Source organism: Sapajus apella, unplaced genomic scaffold, assembly GCF_009761245.1.
Source record: "Sapajus apella isolate SASKATOON/1434 unplaced genomic scaffold, GSC_monkey_1.0 scaffold2, whole genome shotgun sequence".
In the NCBI taxonomy this organism is placed as follows: domain Eukaryota; kingdom Metazoa; phylum Chordata; class Mammalia; order Primates; family Cebidae; genus Sapajus; species Sapajus apella.
In genome coordinates this window covers 4,829,300-4,843,663 of record NW_022436942.1, presented here as the reverse complement: position 1 = coordinate 4,843,663, position 14,364 = coordinate 4,829,300, and the positions used below count along the sequence as shown (strand labels likewise).

At 37.7% G+C, this 14,364-nt stretch overlaps 1 protein-coding gene across 12 annotated transcripts in view; it reads right to left on the bottom strand.

The window, feature by feature from the left end:
* The window catches only part of SOX5 (SRY-box transcription factor 5), a 1,011,218-nt gene that overhangs the window by 745,289 nt on the left and 251,565 nt on the right, over window positions 1-14,364 (bottom strand). The window lies entirely within an intron of this gene.

The window sequence follows — 14,364 nt, the reverse complement described above, 5'->3', positions numbered from 1 at the left end:
ACCAGGCTCTGTTTTTGTAGAACAGTCTCACCACCTTCATCACTACCATCACAACTTGTATTGAGTTCTGGCCATACAAAATGCATTACTGTGGTTGCCAGAATGAATGTACCACGGTCTCTGCTCTGTAGCTGCGCTTATGGATGGGTGGACATGGAAGTAACAATAACATGTAGTTAAATAAAATAACTACTGTAATTCACCAAATAAATTCTTATAGAGCACTTGCTCTGAGCAAGGCACTATGACAAGCTTGACAGAGGAATCCAAGAGAGAGATGGAAGGGAGGACTGGAACTAAGGAGAAGGAAAAATGCTAACAGTGACTTGCATTTCAAACATAGTTGTTTATAGTTCTTATCTGAACCGGAAATGATCAATAGTGGCAGGTGCCAAGATCAATGGCAGCCCAGGGTCAGAATCACTGACATCAATATGATCAGTATTACTCAGTCTCATCAAATTGAGGGATTCTTTTGTGGTGAAGAAAACTGGACAGTATTTAATAGAATCACACCAAAAAGAGTAATACTTCAGGATTAATTATTTGAACCTCTATTTAAAGTTGCACAGTTTTTTTTTTTTAAAATTCTTTTTTATTTTTAAAAAATCTAAAATGTCATTTATTCATCATAGTTGTAAACCAATATAAGGATTATAGATACATTGCACCTATCCACCTGCTGCCAAATGAGACCTCGCAAGGGGAAGACACAAGGTTTGTGAGACTTGAAACTTAATGATTTGGGATACCGTATTTAAAGAAAGACAAAGTTTTGACCTTTTCACATAGACCACAATTTCACAAAGAGAATTTTTCAGAGATAAGAGAAGATAATTTATTGTCTGACACAGTTGATAGAATTTTGTTCTTCTTGTTGTTATTGATAATTTAGAAAAGTTTCTTCCATTTTTACAGCTGGATGTTTGGTAAGGCCACGTAATATTTTCAGTCTGTACCAAGTTTGAGAAAACTTGCAATCAAGTTTCTTAAGAGCTGCAGCATTTCGAAGAAATTTCCATAGACTAGCTTCTGGCTTCATTTATTTCAAACCCAGGCGCTCTTCCCCTACCTGCCTACTTCAAGTGTCGCATGATGTCAGAGAGAACCTCTGGCCCTAAAACCTGGTGTTAGTGTTGTACTAACAAGTGAGTCAGCTATAGGATTATTCCTAGGAGACATTTTCATGATGGAACAGCTACTCATAACATAGCCACAGTGACTGTAATGTAGACCCAATAGATCTCATTGGGTTGAGTGAGATGCATTGACATCACATGTTGTCACCTTACAATATAACAAGGGACTGCAGATCACATCAATATATCCCACTTAACACAACAAGATCTATTTTCCTCTACATGATTTCTCAAATGGTCACATCACCTCAACAGCATAGCTATAAGGTGACACGTGACAGAAGCAGAGTTGGAATACAAATAGTGATAATAACCAATTTGCAACTCTAACAAAAACGTATGCTCACATGATCACATTGCTAGTTCTCAATGACGGCCAGAGAATGTTTTAAGCTTCACCCACTTCAAGACAAACCTGCCTGCGGTCTTCACCAAGGCTAATTATTATGATCTTAAACATGAGGTGGTTATAGTGGTCACGAGTTAAGTCAGTTAAATAAACTATTACATTCTGTAGATCTATTACAACAATTCTTTTCAAATTTGCATGGGTAGGCTGTAGCTATAAAAGGAATCTTCAGGATAATATACAAATACTTCTGAAAAGACTGTGAGAGACAGAAGAATAACATATTAAGGGTCGGTTTTATAGTTTGAAAAAAAAAAAGGAGGTGGGAAGAATCTTCACAGATTATATAAATTAGAGACAGACCTTAATATTCCAGAAGGTAAGCTTTTATATATCAATATCAGTATTGGCAGGACTGCAAAGATTTGCTGATTTTCCATTTTTATTATCACGTTTTTAAGTCAATGGGACCAGTCTCACCATCTTGTTGGCATGGCATGTTGACATCAGTTTCTGAAAATTGTACTTTTCCAAACTATCAGAAAAGGGTTGTTTAAGTTCTTTAACCTCTCTCCTCCTCAAACAGCATAAAGTATCAAACCTAGTTTATCTCTTTTGGTTGTTCTGTAGCGTGCCTAGTGAAATAAATCATCATGTCACAAAAATTAATTGCAACACAATGGAAACAACTATATTAAATAATAAAGCACCATTTTTAACATTATTCTGACAGCGTTAAGTCCTGAGAAAAAAACAAGATCTGGAAGTTTCTGCTGCAAAAGCATCAGAAATACATGTGTTCTTAAGCGCAGATTCAAAACACTAAACAGAATTCTGATGGTAGGGACCCCACAGAATTAGATCAAATATATCCATCTGTTCGCCTTCATGTAAATAATGCTCACATGACCAGTGCTGGGACCTCTTCTAGGACAGGCCTTGAGACTTTCATTACATCTGTCACTTCCCCTGTTTACAGCTGTCTCATCAGTAACTCGTGTGTTTGCTTTTTCCCCCTAAACACTCAGAGCAGCATCCTGAGGAAATAGCACCAGGAAAAGAGCTATTCCTTTATTTCTCTTCTCTCTACCTGATTTCTACCTCAGTAACTAATATTAGTATCAAATGTAATACACTCTTCATGGGTGCATGGAAACACTTCAAGAAAGCACTTTAGTTTCTCGTTTCTGCTTCTGAAACTCAGAGGGGGCTATTTCATAAGCAGATGTGAATCCCTCCATGCAAGTGCCCACACTCTAAGAAGCACTGCACCTTCCACACTTTCTATCGCTCATGTGTGGCACATGGAATGGAGTCATCAAAATGCACATCTGGCAGGTTTAAACAGTTCTACACTGTTGACACTAGTAATAATATCAAAAAGGGAAGCAGCACTACAACCCTTATCTCTGGATGGACTAGATTGTTACAGTGGCTGCATTTTACTGAAGGTAAACATGTTCCCCTGAAAATAAAGTCTCACCTGCTGCACACAAAGTGCCTCTGACACCACAGGGAAGAAACCCCAAGTTAGGAAAATCTAATCTACAAAAATTGCACAGTGCATCTCTTTTGGTTTTGCAACTGGCCTAATGCTGCATTTTCTGAAACCTTTCCTCTTTGAGAAAACACATCAGGTCTTAACATCCACATAAGGTAAAATATGGAATTCCATTGACACAATGAAGTATAGGAAACACTCAAGCTTTCCCAAGTTTGCAGTTTTTACATTAGCCATAAGAAATATTCACCAAAAGTTTAGCACATACATATATAGAATGTATTTATTATGTATAAGATATATAGGAACTTATAAATTTTATATATAAATATATATGAGAAAGAGCAACACATACATTGTTCCAAGGTTTCTTTTATTGACTGCACATCTTTTCCTTATTAGTATTTTCTAGTGCTAGAGGGCCTTCATATTCTCCTGTACAACAAATTCACACTTCTCCTCAATACCCTCTTGTTTAAGCACATGTATCTATTCAAAGTCTTTGCTGCAACATAGAAAATTAATTGGAGAAACAATGCATGTACTGGCTATTTAAGACAACCCAAAACACTTTAATCCTAACATTTAAAACTGCATGCGCTGTAGGCAGAATAAATTTGAAGTACGAACATGTAAAGACTAATAAACTGCTTACTCTGAATTATTTGTCCTCACTAAATGATATTTTATTTAGTGAAATTAACACTATGTTTTTGAGGTTCTGGAGTTTTTTTTTGTTTTTGTTTTTGTTTTTTTTTTGAGATGGAGTGTCGTTCTATCACTCAGACTGGAGTTCAGTGGTACAATCTTGGCTCATTGCAACTTCTGCCTCCCAGGTTCAACTGATTCTCCTGCCTCACCCCTCTCCAGTAGCTGGAATTACAGGCAAACACCACCCCACCTGGCTAAATTTTGCATTTTTTTGTAGAGAACAAGGTTTTACCATGTTGGCCAGGCCAGTTTTGAACTCCTGATCTCAAGTGATCTGCCCACCTCTGCCTCCCAAAGTCCTGGGATTACAGGCATGAGTCATCACATCCGGCCTTGAATACTGTTTTCCACAGAGTACCTTTTATTTGGTCTATCTAATATGCTGCCTATAGACTATATGAATCAGGACCTGTGTGCAGTATAAAGCCCATGATCTTTGTTAATGAACATTAAGCAAAAACCTCATTGTACCCCGTGCATTATTTTAGGATATGTCCATCCTTAAAGTCTGATGCACTCACAGAAAGAATGAAGAAAAATTAAATCAGAGCAATAAAATATCCCAAAACAGTGCTGAAAAACTTAATAATCTTTCATTTGAACACCAAACCAAGATTTATGCAAGACTCCATCATAGGGCACTTAGCTTCTGAATTAGACAAAATATCTCTTTATAAGCTGGTTTTATTTCATTAAGATATCATCATCAAAATTCATCTGCCTCATCATTTCTCATGAATGTTTCAGTAGGAACACTGCAAAATAACACAGTAGAAAAAAGGTAACTGTTGCCACATTCTTGTGAGATTTCCTCACTGATAAATGAGAGAAGTCACAAACATTTAAGACTATTTGACAGTGAAGCCACAATGTCCCTTCTGCAGTGTCTTTCTCTAAAATTATGTCTTTGGTGAAGAAGTGAGAACTCTGAATAGACCTAGCAAAAATCAGGTCCTAAGACCAGTGCCCTCTTGAATTTGTTTCTTTCTTCTTCTTCGACACAGTTGCCAGTTATAAGCATATGTGGATATTTATAATGCAAAACTCATGAATAAGTGAGGAAAATACATTTGAAGAAGTGAAAGGCAACGGTTGTGTCTTTCTCACTGAGAATTCTGGTAATTCAAGTTTCTGATAGTAGCAATCATGTCAAATGTCAGGGCAGTGAAAGTAATACAGAATCACTCTCCTACGCAGCCAATATGTTCTGTAGATTTCCTGTCCTAACTAAGGCATTATCACTTCACAGTTATCTAGAAAGCAAATCTGTAACTGCCAGATACTTTGTTCTTAAGAAAAAAAGTAGTTTGAAAAAATGATACACTTTTATTTATTATAATTACTGCCAACTGGACATTTGCAGACACCACATGGCCTTACATAGACAGAGACAGACAGACAGAAAGAGACACACATGCACACACACACACACACACACAGACACGCACACACAGACAGACACACACAGACACACACACACACACACACACACACACACACGGTCCTGCAGCTAATCCCTAATCTACTCATTACCTCAAGATGCCAGTTAGTTGAGTTACTAATTTTTTGTATTTGATAGTCCGAGATATGAAGGCAGTTATGCTAAGTGGTTTACAGCTTTAACTTAGAGGAAACTAAAATACAGTTTAGGTTCTTTCTTATTCATCTGCTTAAATTTCTTCCTTGTAATTAAAACTGTGGATCCAACCTATAATTCAGTGAAAATTTTGAAAGTGACTAATACTCATTAGCCAGGAGGCCTATCTAACTTAATGTACATTACAGAGCACAGAACTTATGGTTTTTAAGTCGCTGGTTCTTTCTGTTCAAAATAATCAGTGCTGAGCTTCATCTTCTACAGTCTTCCCATTCTCAGTTTTTTTCTTTCTTTCCAATAAAACAAACTGTTCTCTTCTTTCTCCACGTAGCATGAGCTAAAAAGCAGCCCAACACTGCAGCGTGGGTATACGGAAATGGAATTTCATTAACTACTACAAGTGATCCACAAGCTAAATCAATTAACCACAACAGATAAAATCCCTGCTCTCTCCCTCAAATATTGCTAAAGCAGTATTGCTTCAAATAATGAACAGATCCTCCATAGCCGGCAAATGACTCAACAAGCCAAGAAGGTCTGGTGCCTTTTAAGATTGTCTTTTGTATTCTCACTGCATTCTCAGTGCTGCAGGTCAGGTCAAGAACTTCAGGAACTCCGCATTGTGGAAACGCAGCATCTGTGGGTCTGGAACTGCAAGTGACTGACTGCTCAGAACATTCTCCAAAGGAAAAGAATTGTGCAAGGGCCTATTGTACCAGCTGCCAGCTCATAACTAGCCCTGTCTTCTGGGCAGGAGTAACGGTGTTTATTCTGAGAGGTAGTCCTCAGCGGCATACAACATCAATAGTCTCACCCTTTTCTGCTGCCTATTTCTTTAAAAACAGCATTTCCATATGAATATTAGATGATAATTATTGAATACATATGTAGGTTAACTATCAGTGAAAAGCTATTAACCACCCTCCCTAAAAATAAGCATTACTCCTTTATTTCAAAGTGACAACTTCTCCTTCTTCAAAAATTACATTATGTTCTTATTCCCAAATAGTGACAGTTTAATTATTTTATTTTTGAGACACGGTCTCACTCTGCCACTCAGGCTGGAGCACGGTGGCACAGTGTTGGCTCGTAGCAGCCTCCTGGGTTTAAGCAATCCTCCCACCTCAGACTCCCCAGTAGCTGGGACCACAAATATGCACCACCACCATGCCCAGATAATTTTTCTGTTACCCAAAGAAAGGTTTTGCCATGCTGTCCAGGCTGGTCTCAAACTCCTGAACTTAAGTGATCCACCTATGTTGGTCTCCCAAAGTGCTGGGATTACAGACATGAGCCACCATGCCCAGGCAACAGTGGCAATTTTAAATTAAAGAAACTGAATTTTAAAAGATCTTACGAAACGTTATCAAACTTCTTTTCCAATTCCAAGCGTAATTAAAATGGGTATGTATTTCTAATATTTTTAAGAACTGTTTCACAATATTTTATTCAATGGAGATGAGTAATAGAACCAGGTATTAGCTATACAGAAATGTTATGTTCAAATATTGTATTACGTAGTAGCACCAGTAGCAATAGTGTTAGTGTGTACTAATAAAACAGTCTCTATGGGTTACATATTATTTCTAGCATTTTATATATACCATTTAAATCTCAGAAAAATACTATGAGAAAGAAACTTAGCATTAATCTACTTGCTGAGGGTCACACAGGTAGGAAGGTGCAAAACCATAAATCCAAGTACTTAAATAGCCAGGAGTGGGAACGTTAACCACATAAATCCCTAGTTTTCAATATGTAAAATATCACAAAGAGTTTTCATATTATTAGAAAAAGACAGCCAGAAAAATGTATTGAGCTGTTATTTCACCATGAAATTTACGAGTATTGGGTCTACTAGTGAGACTGCAACAGCTTTCAAAATTCAAGGATAATTCACAGCTATAGATACTGAGCGGTCTTTTCTCTACTTTGCAGGGTGAAACACTTGAATTCGGAGATTTTAATACCTTTACAAAGAGCTACAATGTTAAGTCTTGCATTTCTGGGTGGGTCTCTGTCTTTTATGTTATCTCCAAGACTGTCTGAATACCAGTCCTGGTGAAAATCTCATTTCAATCACTGGCCTGACTACCATTGACTCTTGATTCCCCTATAATATGAGTGAGTATTCAGCAATTTATGACAGGTTATCTATCTCATGTTAAATGTCTCAATAAAAACACACCCAAGTCTGAAAGAATGAAGGTGTTTACAAAGTATCTCTCATTCTTGACATCCAGCCAGGTGAGAATCTCATATTTTAAGTATTTTTTTTTTCCTTTTTAACTGCCAGTGCTTCTATCTGGGTATATTAAAAGGCCTTGGAGATTATAACCTACCCAGGAAGGGGTTCACATTTTACAACTTACTATCTATTGTTTACAAGATTTAAAATTTTCTGCACAGCATCTTCAAATCTCCTTGGAAAAGAGGATATATAAATTCAAAATAAACAAACACGAGACAGTTTATATGGCAGCACTTTGAATTTCCTAATATGGCATCCCCACTGGCTCATGAACGTGAATTTATTTAATAAATACATTTCAGAAAAATAAGACAAAATTATCCCTAGCAAACGTCATTCTTTCCTACTATGCCAACTAAGTGATCAGAAGTTCAGCATCAAACAAAGGCTGATATCTAGTGGCAAAAAATGTCTCTCCTCTGACATGATGCTTATCATCTGTGTCTACCCTTGATTTCACGACCCCTTATCCTGCTCTCTGTGTGATGCTTAATTTGCTAAGACAAAAGAGCGCATAACAACCCTTCATTTTACCAAGACAATCTCAAAAGTAAATAAAATTCTGGAGGCATCTCCTAAAGAAACAAAACAAGTACAAGCCTTTCCTTATGAACTTCCACAAGAAAAAAACAATGCTGGAATTTACGGAGTATCTGAGAACAAAGCGAAACACTGCTTTCATCAACAATTTATTTTAAACTTATTTTGACTTTTTCAAAAGCCACAATGCTACATCTTTAAAGGTTGACATAGTTCTGAGACTGAAATTCTGCCAGTGGTAACTTCTGGGTTCTGAAAAATAGAAAAACATGCCAGAAGGGGAAAAACCTGTGGATATAGGAAGGGAAGACCCTACATATAAGAATTAAAGTATACTGGAATTTAGCTATAGCTGCATTAACTATATGCGTTAGCTAGTTACAGGAAGCCTTAAAAATGGTGTTAAATGCACCATCTGGAATCTTGCAAAATGAACTTTTACCTGATGGTTGGTGGCAATTTATTACTAAACACAAGAGAGATGTGTGAGCTATTTTGGACTCAAATAGGACATTATCCGTGCAACAAGACCAATATTCACTAAGCAACATATCCACTGAGCGGTATAACAGACCACAGAAATTGTTGTGAAGATCTTATAACATTATGGATTTCAGCCTGTGAACCAAGATACTTTTTATTCCTTCTGTTACCCTCTCCCCACAACTTTTCTTCCAGGAAGCCATCCAGTAATAGTTTTTCCAAAACTATAATCTTTCTTAAATTTTCATACTTGAGTCTTAGAAACAGTATATTGCCTATTCACAGAGGCCCCAATCACAGAGGTAGCTGATAGCCTATACGTCACCACAAGTTGTGAGAACCCAGTGTTAGGATTTTACTGCTGCAGGGACCAGACGTTCATTTTAAAATTGCTTTCCGCTATACCATTTTGTCTCTGTGCATATGTTGAATCTGTGTGCCTTAACTGGAATTTAATTTGCATCTATCAAGAATGTTGACCTATGTCTTTCAAATGATCCTTGGATAGTTTCATACAGAAAACCTTCTTCTTCTACCACTGCCACTGCAAAAGCTTAGTAATAACAAGAACTCGAGGGTCTCTGTACTCTCGGCAAGTGCCCTGAGGTTGCCTCGGTGCACCCTGCCATGAGCCAACAGCTGCCATAACCTTCTGCCATGCGGAAGACCCAGGGACAAGCAGCCTGCAGGCTCTGCTTCCTAGTTTGCCTCCAACTGCATACGTAAAGTCACTGTTGATCCTGACACTCTAATGCCAATATTAGTTATTGAAAGCATTCCACTTCAAGAGACAATCTAATTCTCTCAGACCTATTCCACATCGTACTGAAATGCTGTGACAGCTGTCTTAAAAAGTTGCCCCAGATGCCTTGTCTTCAGTGTCTGGATTATTTATGGAAAGCATCAATCTCAGTGAATATATCTAGCAATAACCATGAATACATCTTATTACAATGATGAATATTCCTTATGATATACTACATATAATCATGAATGTATCTCATAATATCTTTTGATATATTATGATAACCATGAATTATGCATTTTCCACTTCTCCACATTCAAATAAAAGAGCAGGGGCCAAAATGTAACTTGTGGAAAGTTTCCAGCAATACTAGAACAGTTCGCTTGTTAATAAAACAATATAAAGCAAAGGGAGGTGAGTATTTTGAATTATTCAGTCCCTTATTGCCATTTCTAACGATGTAGTGTTCTGATCGAAATGTTTATTTCTGAAGTTATTCTTCTTCTGTTATTTTTTTAAATCAGCGTGAGTGTGCACAGGTAAATTTGTACTGTCCTGTGTGGAGGATGAAGAAAAATGCATTTTCCTGCCTCTGGCTTTAGGAAGTCAATAAGCCATGCAGATATCAGGGATAAAATGACTGTGATCGAAGCTGAATTTAACACATTAAGAATCTTTTCCCCTAGTTCTGTTCTGCGGGCAAAATACAACTAGATAAGTTCTGATGAGACAAGAAGTAATAGTATTTTTAAAAAATTATATACATATAATTATTCACGTTGACATATATGAATACGTGTTCATAAGCTATTTATAAAATCTCAATAACTTTAGTGTAATAGACATTTTTCCCTAAGTTTCTTTTTGTTGCTTCAACAAATATAAAAAATAAAATACAACTGGGTGAAAAGTTCCCATATTTTGGGCATGGTTCTATCCAGATACAAGAAGATTCAGACGTGTCAAAATATCTCCTGAAGATATTTCTATATTGACTCCCATCTGTCCTTTCTCTCACCCCTACCTATGTATTTCAATGGGATATTATTCAATTAAAATAAGGTATGACAAAATAACATGTATAGGCTTATATGAACTTAGCATTGTTATAGGTTTATTCACAAATATCTTGATTTCTTGGAGCACTATATGTATCTACAAAGGCCCATGGGGAAGGTTTCTATGCAAGTATTTTTCAGCATAATTTGTTCTACGAACACTTCGTAAGTAAGGACTTGAAAACATTTTCAAAGAGTTTCAAGGCATTGCTTCTTTTCATCAAAAACATGGGAAAATCAGGCTCTGAAACAGTTTAAAGAGGGATGGATCTATCAGTTTTGATTTTTTATTCCTAAGCATTACAAGTTCCCAGGCTATGGGTGTATTTAAGGGAATTCTCTGTGGGTGATCAGAAACAAGGCAAGGCTAACCCTGCTAAAAGTTTTAATGTGGCTGGAAGTTGCAGCCCACAACAAATGATAGAGAAAAATGAATGGCCAAGGATTTGAACACTGAAAACGAAGGGGGACTGTCACCATTGTTGCCCAGAATCGGTCTCCTGAAATGAATGATTAACTAGGGACAGGGTCCAATGCGTCACAATGGGACATATCAAAAGCCATTATACAGGGACAGCTGATGACAACAGTGCTCGGAGTGGGGAAAATGGAATTGCTGACTTCACATTAGTTATAGGGAAAAACAACAACAGCAACAACAATAAAAAACTGATTTTCTGAAAACAATGCACACTCAAAAAACGGCACCAAATTTAAAAGTACACCAAGAGTAGTATGATCCACAAGGGCCTACGGAAAGTGAATGCATTACATAAGACAAGGCTTACAAATGAGGCCATTTTTATACCTCGTGTTAATAGGGAAAGGCCAGCAAGAAACATTCAGCCCAACACAAATACAGGCTAGAAAGAAGGAAGGGTATATACGGCTCTGTATTTGCAAGTGACTTTTCTTAGCCCCATAAAATTTTTTAAATATCATTAAAAATGAGGAAAATTCATACCCATCCAATATAGTTCAGACATTTCTTAAAGCTGACTGATTTGTCCTACCCAAAAGTTAATAGCATATTATCGTAATCACACAGTGTATGGGGGATAAAATAAGACATTGGACATTATGTTCACAGAAATTCAAAAAGGACTTTTATTTGACCAGTGAAGAATGTCAAGTAAAATATATTCTGCCCTTGATGAGAGCAAGAACCTTCTGACTTACTGGGGATAGGAGCTCCATTTATATAGCACAGTATCTAAACAAAAAAAAAAAATAGGTATTTTTATGTTTAGCTCTCCTTTAAATATAGCAAACTTTGTATGAAGAAACTTAACTGAGTTATAAGTACTAGAATACAGATATTCCAGATGTAATTCCTACAGTTTAGGAAAGTATAAAAGATGTCTCAATAGGTGCATTAAATAATTGTGTTTCTGGCAGTGCTCAGTGACACACCACGTGAGTAAATGAAGGTCACATTCCTCTGCTGTGTTGCTGTGTTCTGTTTGTAATAAGCAAATCATAAATCCATGTCACACTCAAGAGGAGGGGATTTCACAAAGGTGTGAATTTCACAAAGGAGCTGGGGCTCAAAGGGAAGAGAGAGGGGGAGGCACCCTAAAAGCTGCCAACCACAATAGGTCAACTGAAAACTCAGAAAATTCTGTCATTAGTCTTTTTTTGAAAATTGGGGAAAGACAATTGTTCAGTTATATGCTCCACTAAAATATAATGTTGAGGCTACAGCACTAATGGAGCTCTGATGATTTTTTCCAATACTAATGGACTGAGTATCGATGAGGCTACGGCATACACTACACAAAACTGTATGTCAGAACATAATCAACTTTTTAAGAAAGGCTTGGTAAAGTACAGGAGTTCCCTCTTAAAGAAAGAAACATCATATATCGTTAAGAGTGAAGGAAGAAGGTTTTGACAGGTAGATTTTAGATGAAAGAAAATTCCATGTGAATGGGATAGCATGAACTAATAAAAGTATGCAGGCAGGAAAATACACACCCCTGTTAAGGAATGGAAAATAGTCTTGGATTTTAGAATACTGGATATGTTGGGTAGAAGAAGACCAAAGAGACTGAATTCAATCCAAAGAGACTGAACTATGTTAGAAAAAGTGAAGGTTTTCTGATTAAAGGAGGAGTATCTTCAGAGCTATGATTCAGAAATAAAAGCCTGACAGCCGTAAAATGAACTCAGAACTAGATGGCAGAGGAACATTGAGCAGTTTGCCAGCGAGGCAGTCTGACAGAGGATTGCAGCTTTGGGATAAAAAGCAGAGGCCTCTCCACAGTGTTGGTGTTTTGCAGACCTCCCTCTTGGGCCATGTTCTCTACTCGCTTTGTATTTTTAGCTCAAAGCACTCTCCTGACCCATTTCCAATATATCTCTATGCAAATGATTAACAGGCACAACAAACTTAGCACGTCCCCCAATTCACTCATCCTCAAACCTGCTCTCCTCTCATATCCCTTCTCTTTGTCATCAGCACAATTGTTGATTTTGTGCCCCAAGACACAGGCTGGACAGTCTAGACACTACCTCTCCCTCACCTATCAATCAGCCTGGTCATTGTCATTGCTGATTGTACCTCCCATCTTCCAAAATTTCCAATATCCCTGACTTACTTCAGTTCCTCAGTAAGTCTTATTATCACAACACAAAGACAACCGAATGACCTGGGGGCACCCTCCCCCTCCATCAATGCCTTGGTCCTGAAGAAGATGCTGGAAGAATTATCATGATCAAATCAAAGGGAAGAGTTCAGAAGCCCAAGAATGACTGATGCTAGATTTTCCATCAGGCTGGTAGAATTGTGGCCTGAGAGTTGATAATTATGTTATTATGACTAATTATGCTATTATAGGATAATTATGTCAATAATTATGTTAAATAGTAGAAAATAAAGAAAGTGGTGTTTCTCAAACACATGAGATTATGTTCTGATGTTTATCCACAGTATGCACAAGGATCTCTCCAAGGATTGCTAAAAATCCTTGAACACGCCTAAGTGTAACGAAGAGAGACGTCAATCCTTAGAATTGAACCCAATATGCTTTTTGACAGTGATGGTGATTCTGTTGGACACTTTGTGTACAGAGATGGGCGTTCATGAATCATTTCTGAAATAACAGGGTCTTGATGAAAATGAGTTCTGCCTTTAAATTCCATAAGCAGATAAAGAGTGACTGATACAAGGGAGGGAGAGGGAGGCAGCCTCATTGGATTTGGCTAAAGAGTTTAATCTTTTTGAGATTCCTAAGAGAATACCTAGAAGATGGAAAGGTGACGAAAGATATTTCAAAGATCTCCACCTCAGAATCCATACTTACTTTAAAAAGCAAAACAAGACCAAAAACAAAAACAACTCCACAGAACTCTTCCAGGAAAGGGATGAGCTCTGCCCAAGGAACTTGAGAATCAGAAAGGGTAGATCTGGCCTGTTTTGAACAGGTTTTGGCACGTGCAAACTGAGTATCACCCTCTGCTTAAGGCATTGTCAGACTGAGTCTCACACCCATAGAAAATTCTCCTGAAAGTGGAATTCAAAGCTGGCAGGAAACGGGAACGGCGGGGAAAGTGGGCGTTTGCCACTCACCTCTGAGGAGCCAGGGGAGCCAGGCACAGGTTGGGCGATGCCTGCACCACCAGCTCTGATCTGGAGATAAGGAAGACGGGATGTGGCACAGCAGTTCAAAGCTCGATGTAATGTTTTTAGAACGCCAGCAGCAAACTGATTCCAAAAGGACAAATGGTCAATGGCCCTCAATCTATGATTCTGCCACTCGAGTGTGGACTGAGATCATGCAAAAATTGTTATTCCCATAAAAAATAAATAAATAAATAAAAGAATGGAGAGAACCCTGGCCACTCTCACAGGAGAAAAAATGTCTTAGATTTTCCCATGACCATGGGAAATCAATCAATCTTCTTCAGGCTTTGTTTACAGAGACAATGAATTTTGTTGTACCCAGATGGCACCCACAAAGAAGCCCACATCCAGCAAGGACAAAGACA